Genomic DNA, 18,159 nt, shown 5'->3' with positions numbered 1-18,159 from the left:
TCTCATTCTTTCCTTGTCACTCTCTAAACACCTCCCTTCTCTGTTACCACACTCCAGATGGAGGAGTCACTCGACAAATCTTGGGGAATGCATTTCAAGGTCCTTCTCTGAAGCAAAATAGATTCAGCTATAAACTGTCTCCCTTTGGGATGCCAACATTTTAAACACTAGGTCATGCACATCCTTTAAGGTAAATACGGGCAGGAAAGCACTTCGATGGTGTTAAACTTAATGACCCAGTGCTGAGTGAGGAAATTAAAGAACGAACAATACACCTCTGACATTTCTGCCACCTAGACTGCAGCAGCAGCTTTGCCATCACACAAGCAAAATAAAGAACCTATCTCCTCAGAGGAAATGTTCAGATGGAGGATCTCTCATTTTGCACTTAGAAATGTGTCTCCAGTCTAACTGTTTCCTGGGGCTCTGCTGCAGAAGCACATCCCTCCACTTCCAGTACATGTATGCGTGTGTGAGATAATGACAGTCAACACTGTTTATTCAACTCCCCGGAAGCCCGGAGTCCCATATTAGCCACTGTTTGAAATGTGGTCCAAAGGAAGATGAGCCAGGTAAGATCTGGACCAGAAATGGACCTGCGGAACATATGAGCTGTTAATATGCTTGGGGAGAAAGAGAGAGAGAGGGAGGAGGAGAGGCAGGTAGCTAGTATTTCTCCACTTGACCATTCCAAAAATTTTTTTTTTTTTTTTACGGTGAATTCTTCAGCAGATAACTTGATGAGTTGCTTTCAACAACTATGAAAATCCAGTTGCTGAAATTAAAGCAATGCTTTCTCTCTGTTTTTGTTTTGTTTTGTTTTGTTTGTTTGTTTGATTGCATAGTCCAGGCAAAGGACCCCAGGAGCCAAACAGCCTGAAGTAGGATTCAGCTGGAGGCCTGCAAGTAGGATGCATCACAGGTAATGCCCACCTAAGCAAACTACCCAGATTGTGGTGTCTACTTCTGAGCTATTGACAAAGCTGTTTCTCTGGGTCCCAAAAGTGGTCTAGTTATGTTATTAAAATTGTGAGACTCGATTCTGCGTTTGGTAAAACTGTCAGGGATTGAGACCCTTCATTGCCCACCACATCATGGGAGGGCCTAATGGATGGGTCATTCATAGACACTCTGAGAACACAATGTCAACACACGCTTCTTGGTAAACAGCTGCTTTTCACGGACTGATGCTCAGAAGTTCAACTCCTGCTCTCAGAGATATGTCTGTCCCATCAGTAAACAGATTTACACTGGGGTCACTGCTGCTTTCCAAATACAACACTGCTCTCCAGAGCCACAGAGAGGCACAAGGCAGTGGTTGAGAAGAAGCCAAGTTTGTCTTTGCCCAGTCTTCCTTCCTTGCACTGCACCCTCACAGCCGTCAGCACGCACGTACTGAATGCCCTTATGTTTGAGGTATCACGCTAGGCGTTTGGTATATGTTGTATCTACCTATTCAGCTTTAGATAAATTCAGTCATTTGGGTCTTCACGGTGGACCTGGATGGTGAACTTTACTTTCAAGTGACTAAAGCTCGGAAGTGGAACAGAGATCGGAACTTAGATCAGACCTCCAAGCTCTGGCCACCCCACCTTTCTCCTTTCAGGCCTCTCATACTTCATTGGCCTGGTTCATTCTGATATCACTGGGTTAAGGTTTAGACACAATTAAACAGAGGCATCTCCATGGAACTGAGAGAAAAGGCAGCACTTAAGCAATACAGCAGAGCGAAGAGGGGGGAGTACAGGCATAGGTGGGGGTGCATATGCAGGGGCAGGAGTCTCCCTGGGACCCCTCACATCACAAGACATAGTTGGACACCACTGCCTTTGCACTAAGCCAGTGCAAGGCTCAGCTTTTGACTGGTTTGCATGGAAGCCGAGAGTATCAGTGGGGAGTGATACTGTCATTGTTAACCACTCAGCCCAGATTCTCTAGCTCAGCTGCCCAGAGGGAGTTGACATGGGTGACTGGTAGGCTGGATCACTTCCTGTGTAGCTATGACACCTTTCTTGAAAACCTTCTGTTTCCTATAGATGGATGAAGGGCACTGACCACTTACCCAGAAACTTGCCACCCCTTGAACTGCCCCAGCAAAATCTGAACTGAGGACGCTGGATTGCTAAGAGCCTCAATGGGGGTTTAGTCACAACACTTTATTTTCCATTTGAACGTCCAGAGGGCTCTGTAAGAGTCATGTACCAAATAAACTACACTTAATTGCTAAAGCATTTCCACGGACTTCATGAATATGTTCTCTACTAACTTTCCACTGTAAAGGATTATGTTTAGATCTTTAGTTTTTAAATGGGAACAGCTGCAATGGACTAGCAGGCAGCACTAATGAACAGATGTGTATTTCTAGAGAAATCGATTTTCCTTTTTATTATTATGTCACCAAATTTGGTTTATTTCCAAGCAATTTACATTTTAAGCTACGACTCGCTTATGAACTAACAATAATAACTATGTCCTCCAGGTAGGGAAATTTATCTCGGCAAAAAGGTCTGCTAAGCAATGCAACATTTTTAGTTATTATTATTAGCAATATGCCATAAGAGGAAAAGCCACACTTTACAACCTAACTGCAATGCCAGCCGCTTCTGCAGTCTCCTTGGAGGAAGATTTTTTGTTTTGAGTTGGTCTAGAAAGTACTATATTTTTAACCCAGTAGTTCTCCACTGGGCCAGTTTTGCTCCTCAAGTGATATCTGGCAATGTCTAAAGAGCTTTCTGATTGCTATGACTGGGGGACAGGTGCTGCTGGCATCAATGAGTAGAGGCCAGGGATGCTACTAAACATCCCACAGTGCACAGGACAGCCCCACAATAAGGAATCATCTTGCCCCAAATGTCAGTGGTGCCAAGGTTGCAAAACATCGCTGTGATGAGTTGAAGTGAGTTCCCCTAAAAAGATATGCTGAAGTCCTGACTCTCAGTACTTCAGAATGTGACTTTATTGGGAAATAGGATCATCGCAGGTATAATTAGTTAAGAGGAGGTCGTATTGGAGTAGAGTGAGCCCTTAATCCAACGTGACTGCTGGCGCCCGTATAAGATGAGGGAAGACGACGTGAAGACAGACACACAGGGACAACACCACGTGAAGATGAAGGCAGAGATCGGAGTGATGGAGCCACAAGCCAAGGCGTGTCCGGAGCCACCAGAAGCTGGAAGAGGCCAGGAAGCATCCTTCCCCAGGGGCAACAGGGGGAGCATGGCCCTGCTGAAACCTTGACGTCAGACTTCTGGCCTCCACAGCTCCTAGAGAATAACTTTCTTTTAAACCACCCCATGTACGGTACTTTGTTACCGCAGCCCTATGAAACTAATACCACTTCCTTTAAACAAGCGAAACTTTCTTTTTCTTAGAATAATAGTCATATTTTACTAGGAAAATATACTGTTTCCTCAGTATGAATCCCTCCCTCATACATTATTATGCTAAGTCACTCTGTTAGGCAAGAATGACGCTTCTCACTGCAGAGAAACACACCAGCAATAGGTGCCACTTTTCCAGGGCTTTCTTGTGCCAGCCTCCATGCTATGTGTTTCACAAACATCATGTCATGTGACTGTTGCAGTGACCCTCAGGGACAGCTGCTATGATCACCCTCATTTTGCAGTGGAGGAAACTGAGGCACAGAGAGGTAAAGTGCATTTCCTAAGGTCCCACAGGCCATACGTGGAGGAAGTTTCAAACCCAGCAAGGCTCCAGAGCCTTCACTCTTATCCACATGCTTTCTGGCTCTGAAGTGCAACCAGTCAGTGCCAATGGCAGGCCCTTGTCCAGCCAAACTCCGTGACCCTGTTAAGAACACATCTCTAATGAAGAGGGCCTTAATATAAAGCAGTTCCAGAACCTTATTCCACAAGAAAAGGATTCTGAGGCAAAAGGAGAGTGGAATCATTTCATACTATATCTCTCTCTTTGAGATTCAAAAATGTCATTAGTAAAGGCTCTGATAAGGTGTACATTAAAAACAAACAAAACCCTGAACCCTGTTTGTTGTGTTAATCCAGTGGTTCCCCAAATTATTTGATGGTGAAAATCATTTTTTTTTCTTTTTTTTTTTTTTGTAGGATACTATTATTATCTATATCAGGGAGTAGCAAAATTTTTCTATAAAGAACCAGTGACTATTTTAGGCTTTGCAGGTCACATATGGTCTCTGTCACTTATTTGTCTTTCTTTTAACCAACACTTCAAAAATGTAAAAACCATTTTTAGCTTGAGGGTCATAAAAAAACAAAGAAAACAAAAAACAAAACAAGAAAACACCCAGCTGCTGGCTGAATTTGGCCTGACAGTCAAAGTCTGCTGATTCCTCTAGAAGGACAGAGTTGAGAACACAAACAGAAGACAACTTTTGATGTATTCATACTAATTTTCATTAGGACAACACTGAGAAATCCAGTGTTAGATGTCCAGGAACAGAAAATCAAAATTCTTTACATTGCCACACTTCTTTCTATGTAGCAGATGAGAAAATAACAGTCTGAGCAGTACCTCTTTTGGGCTGAGTTTCCTCCCTTAGAGGGAAAATGACTCATGGCCAGAGGGTGGGTGGGTGTGAGCCTACCCCTGCTCAGGCCCTCGGAACACCCTTCTGCCCGTGAGGTGGGAGATGTGGATGTTTAACCATCATCGCAGCATTAGGCAGGTGATTTTCTCTCAGTTTACCAGGCTAAGGTGGATGCTTGCCAGGAGTAGTTTATAGAGATTCCAGCTATTTCAGAGTCCCCAAATGCCAACCTTAGCAGGATAATGAGGACTTTTATGGGCACCAAATTGGATTTCCTTTAAAAATGCAACCATGGCTCCCTGGAGTGAAACTCCAGGGTTTTCTGGAGCCAGGGTGCCAGTTCTTGGAGATCTATATTTAGAGGTAGTTGCTTCTTTGTAGGAGGAAAAATGGTGTAAGATAAATCATGGGCTACGAGGCCAGGCCTGGAGTCCTGTGTGGGCTCTGCCAGCACTGCACTGAGCAACCTCAGGAAGGTTGAGCCTCTTTCCTGTGTCCGTTTCCCTATATGTAAACTATTGCGCAATCAGTAGGTGAGAAATGGTATCTAACTGTGGTTTAAATGTGCAATTTAAACCTGACAACGGCTGACGTTGAGCACATTATCATGTCTTTATTCATCACTTATATATCTTCTTGTGTGAACTATTAGCTGTCTATTCAAGTGTTTGGCTCATTTTAAAAAACTGAGTTGTTTGTCTTTTTGCTACTGAATTCTAGAAGTTCCTTACATATTCTGGATACAAGTCCTTTGTTAGAGATAGGTATTGTGAAATTTTCCTCTTAACTCCTGGATTGTCTTTTCACTTTCTTAATGGTGTCTTTTGATAAGAAGACAATTTTAAATCTAATTTACCAATCTTTTATGTTTCGTGCCTTCTATGCTCTATGCGAGATATTTTTGCCTAACTTGAAGCTGTGAAGATATTTCCCCATCTTTTTTTCTAAAAGCTTTGCAGTTTGTAGCTTTTCTGTTAGGTCTATAATCTATCACAAATTAATTTTTGTGTATACTATGAGGTAGGCATTGAGGCTGTATCCCTGCCCATGATATCCAGTTGTTTTGGCACTATTTGTTGAAAAGGCTTTCCTTTTCCCCTTGAAGAGGTTTGGCATTCTTGTCAACCATATACGTGTGTATCTATTTATATTTCTGACTCTCTAGTCTTTCTAAAATGTCACACTATCTTGATCACTATAACTTTAAAAGTAAGTTTTGAAGTTGTAGAGAGTAAATACTCTCCTTGTTTTATTTAATATTATTTTAGCAATTCTATGTCATTTGAATTTCTAAGTATAATCAGCTTGCTTATTCCCTTAAAAAAGAAAAACAGCTAAGATTTTGATTAGGATGGCTAGAATTTATAGACCAATTTAGGGAAAATTGGTACCGTTACAATACTGAGTGATATGTATCTATTCTTATTTTGTTCTTTAATTTCTGTCAATGTTTTATAATTTATAATTTAAAGATCTTGACATCTTTACAAAATATATCACTAATATTTTGTGGCTTTGGATGCTATTTTAATTAATTTTTTTATATTGACTTGCAGCCTATGAAATTTACTTATTAGGTCTAGTAGAGTTTTTGGGTAGATTCCTTACAGTTTTCTACATATAAACTTAGGTCATCTGTGAAGACAGCTTTACGTTTTCCTTTCCAATTGTTGTGCTTTATTTTATTTTCCTGCCTTCTTATACTGTCTAGGACTTCCCATAATGATGTGAGCAGACATTCCTTGACTAATCTCCAACTTTAGGGGGAAAGTGTTCAGTATTACAACAATAAGTTTGCTGTTTACAACTAAATTTTCATAGATACTCGATGACAGAGAGATAAAATTTCCTCCTGTTCCTAGTTTGGCAAAATATATTTTATTTATAGATGGGTGTTAAATTTTGGAAAATGCTTTTTCTCCACCTGGTAAAAATGATGGTATCATATTTTCTTTTAATGTGGTAATATCATGAATGTCATTAATTGATTTTTATTTGTTAAATAAACCTTGCATTTCTGGGATAAACCCCAACTAGCCGTGGTGTATTAACCTTTTAAATAATATGTTGGTCTGTAATTTTCTCATCTTGTAATGTCTGTCTGGCTATAATTTTTCTTTTATTTGTTTGCCTATTTGATTAAGATGTGTTTGTAAGTGTCAGGAAGCCTGGGATCATGTCTCTTTGGCTCACCTTTTCTTCTTCTATGTTAAGAATGTAATAATAGTTTGTTGAATGAATTAATGAATGGATGAGTGGATGAAGAAATTATTTCTGGTCATAATATGCACAAGTACTTTATGAGCATTAAAGCATAAAGCACACACGAGTATGGGTTTCACAGTAGTAGATTAGAACTATATTGGTAGTTTTTATAGGGCTCAGAGTCTGAGGAAAAGTAATCAATTTTATTGTAGGAAGGAATTCAGAATCAAGAGACTTTACCCAGCTATACTTCGGGAAGACCCTATTCTATTCTTTCCTCTACCTATGAGGTCTTTTAATGCTCTGTCACTCCCCTGAAACCAATAAAAGCTCAGGCTTTTATTTTGCTATAGGACTTTGCTATTTACATGTACAAACGTTCAAGACTCTCCTTTTTCCGCAGTGAAAAAAATGCTACTGATCTGATTCTGTGCCTAACTGCACATAATGCTGTACATCTACAGACATGTACAATTTCCCTTTCAAGTGAGGGCTGTTATAGGCATGTGATGGAGGGCCCACAAGATTTTTCAGGGATGTATAAAAATGTCTGCAACCTGAAAATATGTTGTGGCTTTAACATATAGATATAACTGCAAAAGAGAAATAAACAAATACATAGTGTCTATGAAATGTCACATTAGCCAAATTTCAGTAACTATGCAATTTGGTATTCAAAATTTTTATGACATTTGAAAATAATGTGTATGTTTAGTTTTTTAATTTTCTGTTTTGGAAGAATTCCTGGGTATATATGATTCCCTGAGAGATCAGAGCCAATCTTAAATTAAATGGGCTTCTAGCAGCCAACTGATTTCAAAAGCTTCAAAAGTTATGAAAATTCTTACAAAATTTATACAAATCAGCAATTATATTTAATACATGATCCAGTCACTGGTGAGAGTGTTTAGTGTGGTGTGGGTTGAGCCTCAGAAGTAAGAGTGCCTCCTGTTGGCCTAGAAAAGGTCATGAAATGGCCTGTTCTTTGTCTGGGGGTCCACGGTCCACGCCTATTTCCTTTCAGAGATGAAAGCCCATCATGCTTACAATGATCATGTCCTTGGTTCTGATTATTTTAGAAGTAAAATATCATAAGTTTCCAAAGAGAGGAAGGAGTTTTCTCTTTCTTCCAGTGCCTTTTGGCCGCTGATGAAATGGCAAAAGTGTCAGAGTTTACATGCCAGAGAGATTTGAAGAAAATAGGAAGGCACCTGTTGGGATGGTGCAGGTTGCTGGGAACTTTGAGGGTTTAGAACACAAGGCCACGGCCTAGATGAGGAACCAGGCCAGGTTCTGGTCAGCTCATACACTCCTCTTTCACAAACAGGTCTTACTTATCTATTAAATCAAATCAGACTTCCCAAGCCTGTCCTTCCCGATGGACCACAGACACCCTTGCCTGAGAGGCACATCTCAGCATCCAAAAGACACCTGGTGCTGGGAGACATCAGAAGTGCATGAGAACCTACTACCTTAAGGCCGATGACTGCCAAACCTGTCTAAGGAGTGGGACTTTGGGGAACTTTGCTAGATCATGAGCTTTAGGGACAGCTACCAGATGGGTGGACACAGCATCTTGGGAGGAAGGGCTGGGAATCTGTGTTCTTACCACATTTGCTGGGTGGTTCTGTGGAACTGGTCCTGGGTAACAACTGTTCTAGACCAGGCTTTCTCTGTCTCTACACTGTGGACAGCTGGGGCTGGACCATTCTTTGTCGTGGCGGCTCTCTTGTGCATTGTAGGATGTTTAGCAGCATCCCTGGCCTCTACCCACTAGATGCCAGTAGCACCCCTTCCTGCGCCCCTCCCAGTTCATAGAACAATTACCAAAAATATCTCCTGACATTGCGACATGAGCCAAGGGGGACAAATTCCCTCCTCCATGGTAGCCACTGTTCTAGACCGTTCTATATTATTAATGATGACACTGATGATAATAGACAGATTATTCAGAACCTGGCTCTGCACCAAGCACTTAACACAGCTTATTTTGTTTAATCCTCATGGTAATACTGTTACGTATCATTTCCATCACCATGGTACAAGGTTTGGAGAGGACTCAGAGAATTTAACACTTTTCTCAAGGTCATGAGTAATCAGTGACAATAGTTTGAATCCACCCGTGTTTGACTTTGGAGTGGGTGCTGGGGTCAGCAAGATCTAGCGGGGCAATGAGACTCACCTTTATCTTCCAAGGTCTGCTCTGGTCACTATTTAATGACTCGCAGCTCCTGAATGTCTGCTCCACCAGATCCATGCTCTTTAGCCTGGCAGGCCAGGCTGGCTCCACTTCTCATGCTTTGATCTGCTGATCTGTTCTGACCTTAGATCAGTCTTCTCTCTGACCCTGAATGTGCCCTGCTAATTTCCACTCTGGGACTATTTCTTTCATTCAGGGGTCTCAAAACTCAAAGGTCTGCAGGGGCCTAGAAGGCAAAATCAAAAAAGAAAGTGGGCTCAGTACAAGATGCTAAAGGGCAACTAACTTCTCAGTCTCATGTGAGACCTTGGGAACGGTGGGGACTGTGGCAAATTAGAGGGCAGCTGCTCCTCCATCTTGTCCTGTGACAATGTGTACTGGGATTGCTGGATTTTTGCAGTATTTCAAGAAGACCTGGAAAGTATAATAATACATATAACACCAACTTTTAAATTTTGGTAGGTCATTCAAGTTAAAAAAAATACCCATGGCCTGGTTCTGGGCTGGACCTGGGCCTTCACTTTGAAACTCCTGTCCTAACCTCCTTTCTAAGACTCTTTTTGCATTTTTCTGAGTCCTTCTCCTCCTCCAAGGTTGGCCTCAGGGCCCACAGCCATGCATCTTCCCTGGACCACTCCTGACTCCTCTGCAGTATCCTTTATCATTTGTACCACATATCCTGGCCCTTGGTCATGTATATGGTTTGATTTATCCTTTATTTCACATGTTCTTTCATCTTGTCTCCCCAGTAACAATGAAAGTTGCTTCAAGGGATAGGACCCTGACTTCTATTTTCTTCTGAATTCCTTACAGTACAGCACAAAGCTCAATATTCAAAATGCACTCAGTAAATATCTGTCCAACTGAATAACAGTCCTTCCTCACAGCCAACCCTAATCTCCTGTGTTGGCATGTAAGCCTGTTCCTCTCACTGGTCCTCTGCACACTATATAGCAGATCTGCATCCCCCGTAGAACCTTTCATAAATGTCAAAATCATAATCTAATCACCCCTTGGCCAACAGCTCCAAATATTTTGAGAAAATTGCATGAGACCATACACCTTGATTTGCTCAGCTTTGGTTGTCATTCCAAAATTAGATCCCTTTATACACATGTGGTTTCACTAATTCCTTTTCAGTTTGGAAAAAGGTAAGAGATTCTTCCCCATCTCTCATCCTTTTCTAGTTAAAGCAATAGATTTCAGAGGTATATAAAACTAAGATGATTTTGTCGATGATGATGCAGAGTAATGGCTAACATCTGAATCCTCAAATTCTAAACCACCTGTCAACAGCCATTTGGAGTAACATCACTTGAGAACCCTCCAGGAAAATGTAAATTTATTTACAATTTTATTTACATTTATTTCCTTATAAATAGGGCTTTGGCTTAAAATCCCTATGGTCTCTGTTATGCACAGACTTTAATTTTCTTGTTAAAAAGTAGTACATGATCATCGTAGAAACTTTAGAAGATACAGTTAAAAAGAAAATAAAATCATCTGTAATCTGACTACCCAGAGAACTGGGGTTTTTTTAGAGCCACACACACATATTCATACACACATACAATATAGGTATAATGTATAATATAGTATATATTCTATATATAGGTCCAAATAATTTGTATACAAATGGAATAATTTTATACATACTCTTTCAACAACTGCTAAAGCCATCAGAATTTTGTGGTTATAAGTACCAGAAACCAACTGTGACCTATGTAACAAAAAAGAACCTATTGGGAAGATACCAAGAAGGCTCAAAGATTCAAACAGTAATTTGAACACTCAGGCCTTGAGAAGGCTGGAGGTCAGGTGAATCTTAGAATCTAGGTAGCAGCACAAATTCATCAGAGTGTTTCCATTGGGAGGACTCCGTTCCAATCATTTCCTGACATTAAACATTCCACTCAGAATCTGAGTTTCTGGGACAGAGGTCTGATTGACCTAGCTGGATCACATGCTTGGACTGCTGGTACAATTGTCCAGGTCGTACACTGCATAACCCTTGGGAGCATCTTCACATTGTAATCTAGGATGGTGCAATGCCCCGCCAGAACAACCTACATAGTGGCTTCATATATACATGCTCACCCTGAATGACAGTTCCCTTCCCAAGTCAGTGGGATGGGGGCAGGGAAGTTGCCAAAGCCAAGGTGAGCACCAACAGAAGAGAGAGGAAATACTAGGCAGCCAAAACCCCAGAATGTCCACTACATGTATTTTCCCAAATGCATTCTCTTATAGGCATCCTTGATGTAATTTAATATTCTCCCTTAGCAGTTTTTTTTTGGTTGTATAATATTCTGTGATATGGCTAGACTGTACTTTATTTGGTATAATTAGACATTTTTGTCTGTTTTATTCACTCTTCTATCCCTACCACTTAGTCCCTAGCACAGAGTAGATGCCTAATAAATATCTGTTGAATTAGTTTGTGTTCTAATTATTGCAATGGGCAGCTCACAAGTCGCTTTTAGTGCACACTCATTATTTCTAATAGGGTGACCAGGTTGCCCTGTTTGCCTAGGGCTTCCTAAAAGTCCCATGTTCTAGGCACCACTTTAGTTCTGGGCAAACTCAGTCACCCTATAAGGGATTCTGCACCCAATTCCAGTGTGGTGGGGTAGGGGTGTTACCCAACACCATTAAGCAATCCTCTGACACAAGCTGGGAACCCTGCAATTCAACTCGATTCTAACACTGTCTACCTGGAGATGGTGTTGGATCTCATAGGTTAAGGACTCAGTCCTACAAGACTGCTCCCAATCCCCCAGTTCAGAAGACTGTCACCAGGCCAGGTTGTCACCTGTGCTTCTGATTGACTGGCTCTAGGTCAGAGGTTCCAGTGACCCCCTCCTTTGGTTTGATTAATTTTCTAGAGCAGCTCAGAGAACTCACAAAAACCTTTTACTTACTAGATCACTGGTTTATTATAAAAGGATGTAACTCAGGGACAGCCAGATACCAGATAGAAGAGGTATATGAGCAAGGCATAGGGAAAGGGCATGGAGTTTCCATGCTTTCTCTAGGTGTGACACCCTTCCCAAATTTCCATGTATTCACTAACCTAGAAGCTCTCCAAACCCCCTCCTTTTGGATTTTTATGGAAGCTTCATTACACAGGCATGATTGATTAAATCATTGGCCATTGATGATTGACTCAACCTCCAGCCCTGCTCCCCTCCCCAGAGGTTACCCTCTAACGACCTGATTGGTTCCCCTGGCAAACAACCCCATACTTAGATGCTTCCAAAAGTCACTTTATTAACATAATAAGAGACACCTTTATGCCCTCATCACAGGAAATTCCAAGGGGTTTAGAAGCTCAGTGCCAGAAAACAAAACAGGTTGGAGACCAAACAGATATTTCTTATATATACATCACAATATCCTACCCTATTATCCAAGAAACCGCACTCTGATCTGAGCCCTGAAGGTCTTATCTGCTGATGGTGAGGGGACGTACAGAAAATTCACCCCAGGAATGAGAAGGCTGCCCAAAGCTCTGAGTGGCAACTCAAACCGTGCCCACCATACCTCGTTCTCTGTGTCCTCACCCTTCTCCTGCCTTGCCTCCTACGGGGCAGTCACAAGGGAGGGATGAGAAAGAACATCAGGATGAAGGCAGGGCAGGGGCTGGCTCCAGTCTGGGGCTATGAATCATCCCTCAGCCATCCCTTTGACAGTTCCCCTCTGTAATCAGGCACCCCACTGCGCCCTTGGAGAACAATAGAACCAAGTATTTATTCCTCTTCCTTGGGCACAGACAGAAGTCAGCAGTGGGAAAACAGCCTGTGCCCCTCTGCAGGCAGTGATGATTCACCCGAATGGCAGGATGCACCCAGGAAGTTGGCCCCAGCCAGGATCACCGTGGGGCCGGGGTCCACCTGGAGGGTGACCTCTTGATGAACTGCACCTCCTCAAAAATACACACCAGGAGCCATCCATTGACTGATGATGAGTACTACTTTCTCGTGTAGATTCTTTCTGAAAAATCTACCTGTTATTTTTACCAAAATAACACACATACGGGTTTTTAAAAGCCAATGGTACCACAAGGCTTCTAACAGATATCAGCAACCTCCTGCCCCTCTCCCATTCCTCCCGATTCCATCTTCCCCGAGACAAACCTCTTTTTGCTCTTTGAACTACGAGGGTGAGTCAAAAATTATCCGCACTCTGGCTGTAGAATTTACTTTAATTAACTTTTAGAAAAGACAAATACATCATCTTTCAACATAATCTCCTTGCTTTTCAACACACTTTGTCCATCTGTCAACAAGCTTTCGTATTCCCTCATTAAAAAATGTTTTAGGCTAAGCTGCGAGCCACGAATGCACTGCTGTCTTCACTTCTTCATCAGAAGTGAATCTTTGTCCTCGTAGGGCTGCTTTCAGGGGACCAAACAGGTGAAGGTCCGATGGAGCAAGATCAGGACTATAGGGAGGATGCTTTAACACCTCAAAATGAAGTTTTTGCAGAGTGTCAACAGTGTGGGCAGAAGTGTGCAGACGTGCACAACCTCAGACCACAAAAAACGAATCACTGCACGCTGCTCTTCTTTCATGCAAATCACAAGTGGGGCATCCAGTTTTGCTCAGAGCTGCAAATGAACTGATGTAACACGTTCACACCTGCACAGCAGTGACTGGGGAGACAGTAGTCTTGAATGGAAAGCACTGATAAGACAGTGGGGCCAACAGAAGTTTTAATATAACCAAAGTGCAAGCAATTTTTGGCTCACCCTCATATATCTCATGTTGTCATCGCTACATTTTCAGATATCATGTTTATTCTTCCATCTGTTGGTTTTAAAAATGTAGGTGTTACCTACCACAGTGGTGCTCAAAGGCTGGTCCCTGGACGAGCAGCCTGAGTAGCACCTGGAAACTTATCAGAAAAGCAAATTCTTGGGTCCATCCCAGACCTGCTGAACCAGAAGCTTTGAGGGCTTTGGGCCAGCCCTCAGGTGATGCTGATGCAGCTAGGGTTTGACAAGCACTGGTCTCATGTCTGCCTGCTGCAGGTATCAGGATATGAAAGAGGGACCGGGGATGGGGTGTGTTTTTGTGTGTTTAGAGCCCCTAAAGCCAGCTCCACACATGGACTCCTCATCCATAGGAGCTAAATCAAAGGTTCCCTTTTTTCCTTAACCTGGTAGGAGTTTTTGTCAGCTTAAGAGTCCTGACCAATGAAAATGCTATTCACATTTTCTTCCCTGAATCGGCTTCTTGCAACATAGTCTCACTTAGCACTGGCTGTTCCCTCACTGAAATGCTCTTCTCCCAAAAGAATCTCAGTGTTGCTGCAGTCTTCCTGAACTCCCTGTTTAAGTGACCTGCCTCTCCTCTCCCACCCTTTAGCCTCCTTTCCTGTATTATTATATTTTTCCCCATAGTATTCAACACAATTTGACATACTATGCATTTTAATTCTTTTTGTTTTCGTGGTCTATATTCTCTCCATTAGAATGGAAGTTGCATGACAGGAATTTTTTATTTTTTTCCTGCTGGATCCCCAGTTCCTAGACCAGCACTGTTACATAGGCATGTAATGCAAACCACAAATGTAACAGTAGCCTTGTGCAGCTGACGGCTACTGTCTTAGCACAGGCCTAGATGGGGCATAGGTCATAGTGTTCTTCAGTGTGTATTTGGTGGAAAATGGAAATAGCAACCGAGAAATGAATAAATACTCTCTTTCTCTGGAGGTTAGAAAGCCTGTAATATGCAGAGTAAGATCTTGGAACATGACCCCATTGGCATCAATGCAAGAATAAAAATTCTGGTCGATGGGGCCAGAAGGAGGAAGTTCCGGTTCTGGATCCATCATCTAGCAAGAGAAAGAACAGCTGAGTTGGAGGAAATTCAGAAACTCATCCTAATGTAACATAGCCATCGTGGTTAAGGTCCAGGACTTTTAAAAAACAAAATGGCACCCCAATTTCTTTACATGAAAATCTTGTAATGTATTTTTAATTGGATGAGTTCTCTAAAGGAGATGAAAGGGAAGTGGCTGCCTGCCAGTGTTAAGTGTCTCAAAATGGGTCTCAAAATCAGTTAAAGCTAAAACTAATTAGCAGAGGAATTAATTGAAAGAGAGATTTTAAAAAATTCTATTGGTTGCCAAACTGCTTTATGAACAAAATTCAGTTTGTGGCTCCAATTTAAATCAATACACACTGAACATGGTTCTCAAAAGTAGGGTCTCCAGGACTGAAGTGACGATCTTCTTTTAGGGCAGCTGGTTAATGGGCCTGAAGTTTTACACGCATGGCACTTACAACAGCGACAACAGCGTGGTGCCACAAGGAGACAGGAAACGCCAGAGTCAGTGCCACTCAGAAGACTGTCACAGAAATCCACCACCCACATCTGCATCGGCTGACCTTCATATCAATAGCTCTTAAGCAAGGAAGAATTCTCTCTCACTCCTGCAATCAAACACTTCAGTGCAAAGCAATCTCCATTTATTTGTGCCAATTTTCCTAAATTGCTGGAGTGTGGCAGAAAAATGCATGAAGTGGACTCAAACAGTCTTTCTGATGTTTTTCCTCGACATCCCCCCTCCCACACCCCCAACTATCGATGCTTTCACGAGTTTATGGTTTTGACTTCAGAAGACAGCACTGGATGGGACGTGATATGTGCCAGCTAAGTATTAAGGTGTCTAACCAACATGAGTTAATACACTTCACATCTGATCAGGATGGCTGCAGTTCTCTGGGTTTCCCTCTGACAGCTGTCATCCCTTACGTTTTCCTGAAAGTGCTCCTGCCTTGTCTTTTTTTCTCATTTCTCTAGAAATTCACTTCTTCTCCCAACCTCCCTGAAGCCTGATGCTCCTCACCTTCTTGTTTATTTTTCCTGTTACAGGTACAATTTGGGGGCTCTCCCTCTATGCCAAGCATTGGACTAAGTGCTTTCGGTGAATTATCTCAGAGCCTTCATGTATTGAGAGCCTGCTATGTGCAAGGCACCACTGTAAGCACTGGGGATATAGCAGTGAACAGAATGGACAGAATCCCTGCCTTCATGGAGCATACATGCTAGTGGGAGAGGCAAGAAACAAGTGCAATAAACTAGTACCATATTCGGATTGTTGGGAAGTGGTCAGTGCTAAGGAGAATGGGGCAGGACAAAGAGAATGGAAGTGTTGTTTGGGGGGTGGGGGGGTGGATTGAAATTCTAGACAGGCAGCTAGGGGAGGCCTTCTGAGAACATGACAGCTGAGTCAAGGCCTGTAGGAAGTGAGGGAGTAGCCATGTGGATGATGGAGAGCAGGTATCCAGGGAGAGGGAGCAACCTGTGCCACGGTCCTGAGGCAGGAGCATCATTTACAGAACAGCAAAGGGGACCACGTTGTTGGAAAGGAGTGAAGGAAGAGTGTGCAGGACCTGAGGACAGTGGGGGGTCATGGGAGCACGTGGACTTGGTGAGCTGGGAGCCACTGCAGCACTCTGAGTCAGGAAGCAGCATGGCCTGACTTAAGATTCCACAAGGGTCACTGTCTGCATCATGAAGAACATGGCAACGAGGGTCAAATGCAAGTGGATATCATATTTGATCATTAAAACCACCTTGCAATGTCATCATTGCTATCTCCCCATTCCACAGGTAAGTGTTGTAAAGGCTAACTTAAAAAAAAAGTAAAACCATTGATCAAGAATGATGACAAGACATAGGATTAAGATGGCGGAGTAGGAGGATGTGCGCTCACTCCCTCTTGCAAGAGCACCGGAATTACAACTAAATGCTGAACAATCATTGACAGAAAGACACTGGAACTCACCTAAAAAGACACCCCACATCCAGAGACACAGGAGAAGCCACAATGAAATGGTAGGAGGGGCGCAATCGCATTAAAATCAAATCCCATAAATGCTGGGTGGGTGACTCACAAACTGGAGAACAGTTATACTGCAGAAGTCCACCCACTAAAGTGAGGGTTCTGAGCCCCATGTCAGGCTTCCCAACCTGGGAGTCCAGCAACGGGAGGAGGAATCCCCAGAGAATCAGACTTTGAAAGCCAGCAGGATTTGATTGCAGGACCTCCACAGGACTGGGGGAAACAGAGACTCCACTCTTGGAGGGAACACAAAAAAGTGTGCTCACCAGGACCCAGGGGGAAGGAGCAGTGACCCCATAGGAGACTGAACCAGACCTACCTGCTGGTGGTGGAGGGTTGCCTGAAGAGGTGGGGGGGCAGCTGTGGCTCACTGAGGAGACAGGGGCACTGGCAGCAGGGGTTCTGGGAAGTGCTCATTGGCATGGACCTACCCAGAGTCCACCATTAGCCCCACCAAAGAGCCTGTAAGCTCCAGTGCTAAGTAGCCTCAGGTCAAACAATGAACAAGGTGTGAACACAGCCCCACTCATTAGCAGACAAGCAGATTAAAGTCTTACTGAGCTCTGCCCACCCAGCCCTACCTACCATCAGTCCCTCCCATCAGGAAGCAAGCACGAGCCTCCTAGATAGCTTCCTCCACAAGAGGGCAGACAGCAGTATCAAGCAGTATCAGCAGTATTTTGTCTTGTGGAACTGAAAACCACAGTCACAGAAAGATAGAGAAAATGAAAAAGCAGAGGACTTGGTACCAGATGAAGGGACAGGATAAAACCCCAGAAAAACAACTAAATGAAGAGGAGATAAGCACCCTTACAGAAAAAGAATTCAGAATAAAGATGGTGAAGATGATCCAGGACTTTGAAAAAAGATTGGATGCAGAGATTGAAAGGCTTACCAAAGACCTAGAAGAATTAAAGAACAAACAAACAGAGATATGCAACACAATAACTGAAATGAAAAATACACTAGAAGGAACCAATAGCTGATTAACTGAGGCAGAAGGGAGAATAAGTGACCTGGAAGACAGAGTGGTGAAAATCACTGATGCAGAAAAGAATAAAGAAAAAAGAATCAAAAGAACTGAAGACAGCCTAAGAGACCTCTGGGACAATGTTAAATGCACCAACATTCGCATTATAGGGGTCCCAGAAGGAGACGAGAGAGAGAAAGGACCTGAGAAAATACTGGAAGAGATTATAGTTGAAAACTTCCCTAACATGGGAAAGGAAATAGTTGCCCAAGTCCAGGAAGCACAGAGAGTCCCAGGCAGGATAAACCCAAGGAGAAACACGCCAAGACATATAGTAGTCAAATTGACAAAAATTAAAGACAGAGAAAAGTTATTAAAAGCAACAAGGGAAAAAGGACAAATAAC

The sequence above is a fragment of the Hippopotamus amphibius genome, chromosome 1, assembly GCF_030028045.1.
Source record: "Hippopotamus amphibius kiboko isolate mHipAmp2 chromosome 1, mHipAmp2.hap2, whole genome shotgun sequence".
In the NCBI taxonomy this organism is placed as follows: domain Eukaryota; kingdom Metazoa; phylum Chordata; class Mammalia; order Artiodactyla; family Hippopotamidae; genus Hippopotamus; species Hippopotamus amphibius.
The sequence above is the reverse complement of the archived record's forward strand: the minus strand, read 5'-3'. Positions refer to the sequence as shown.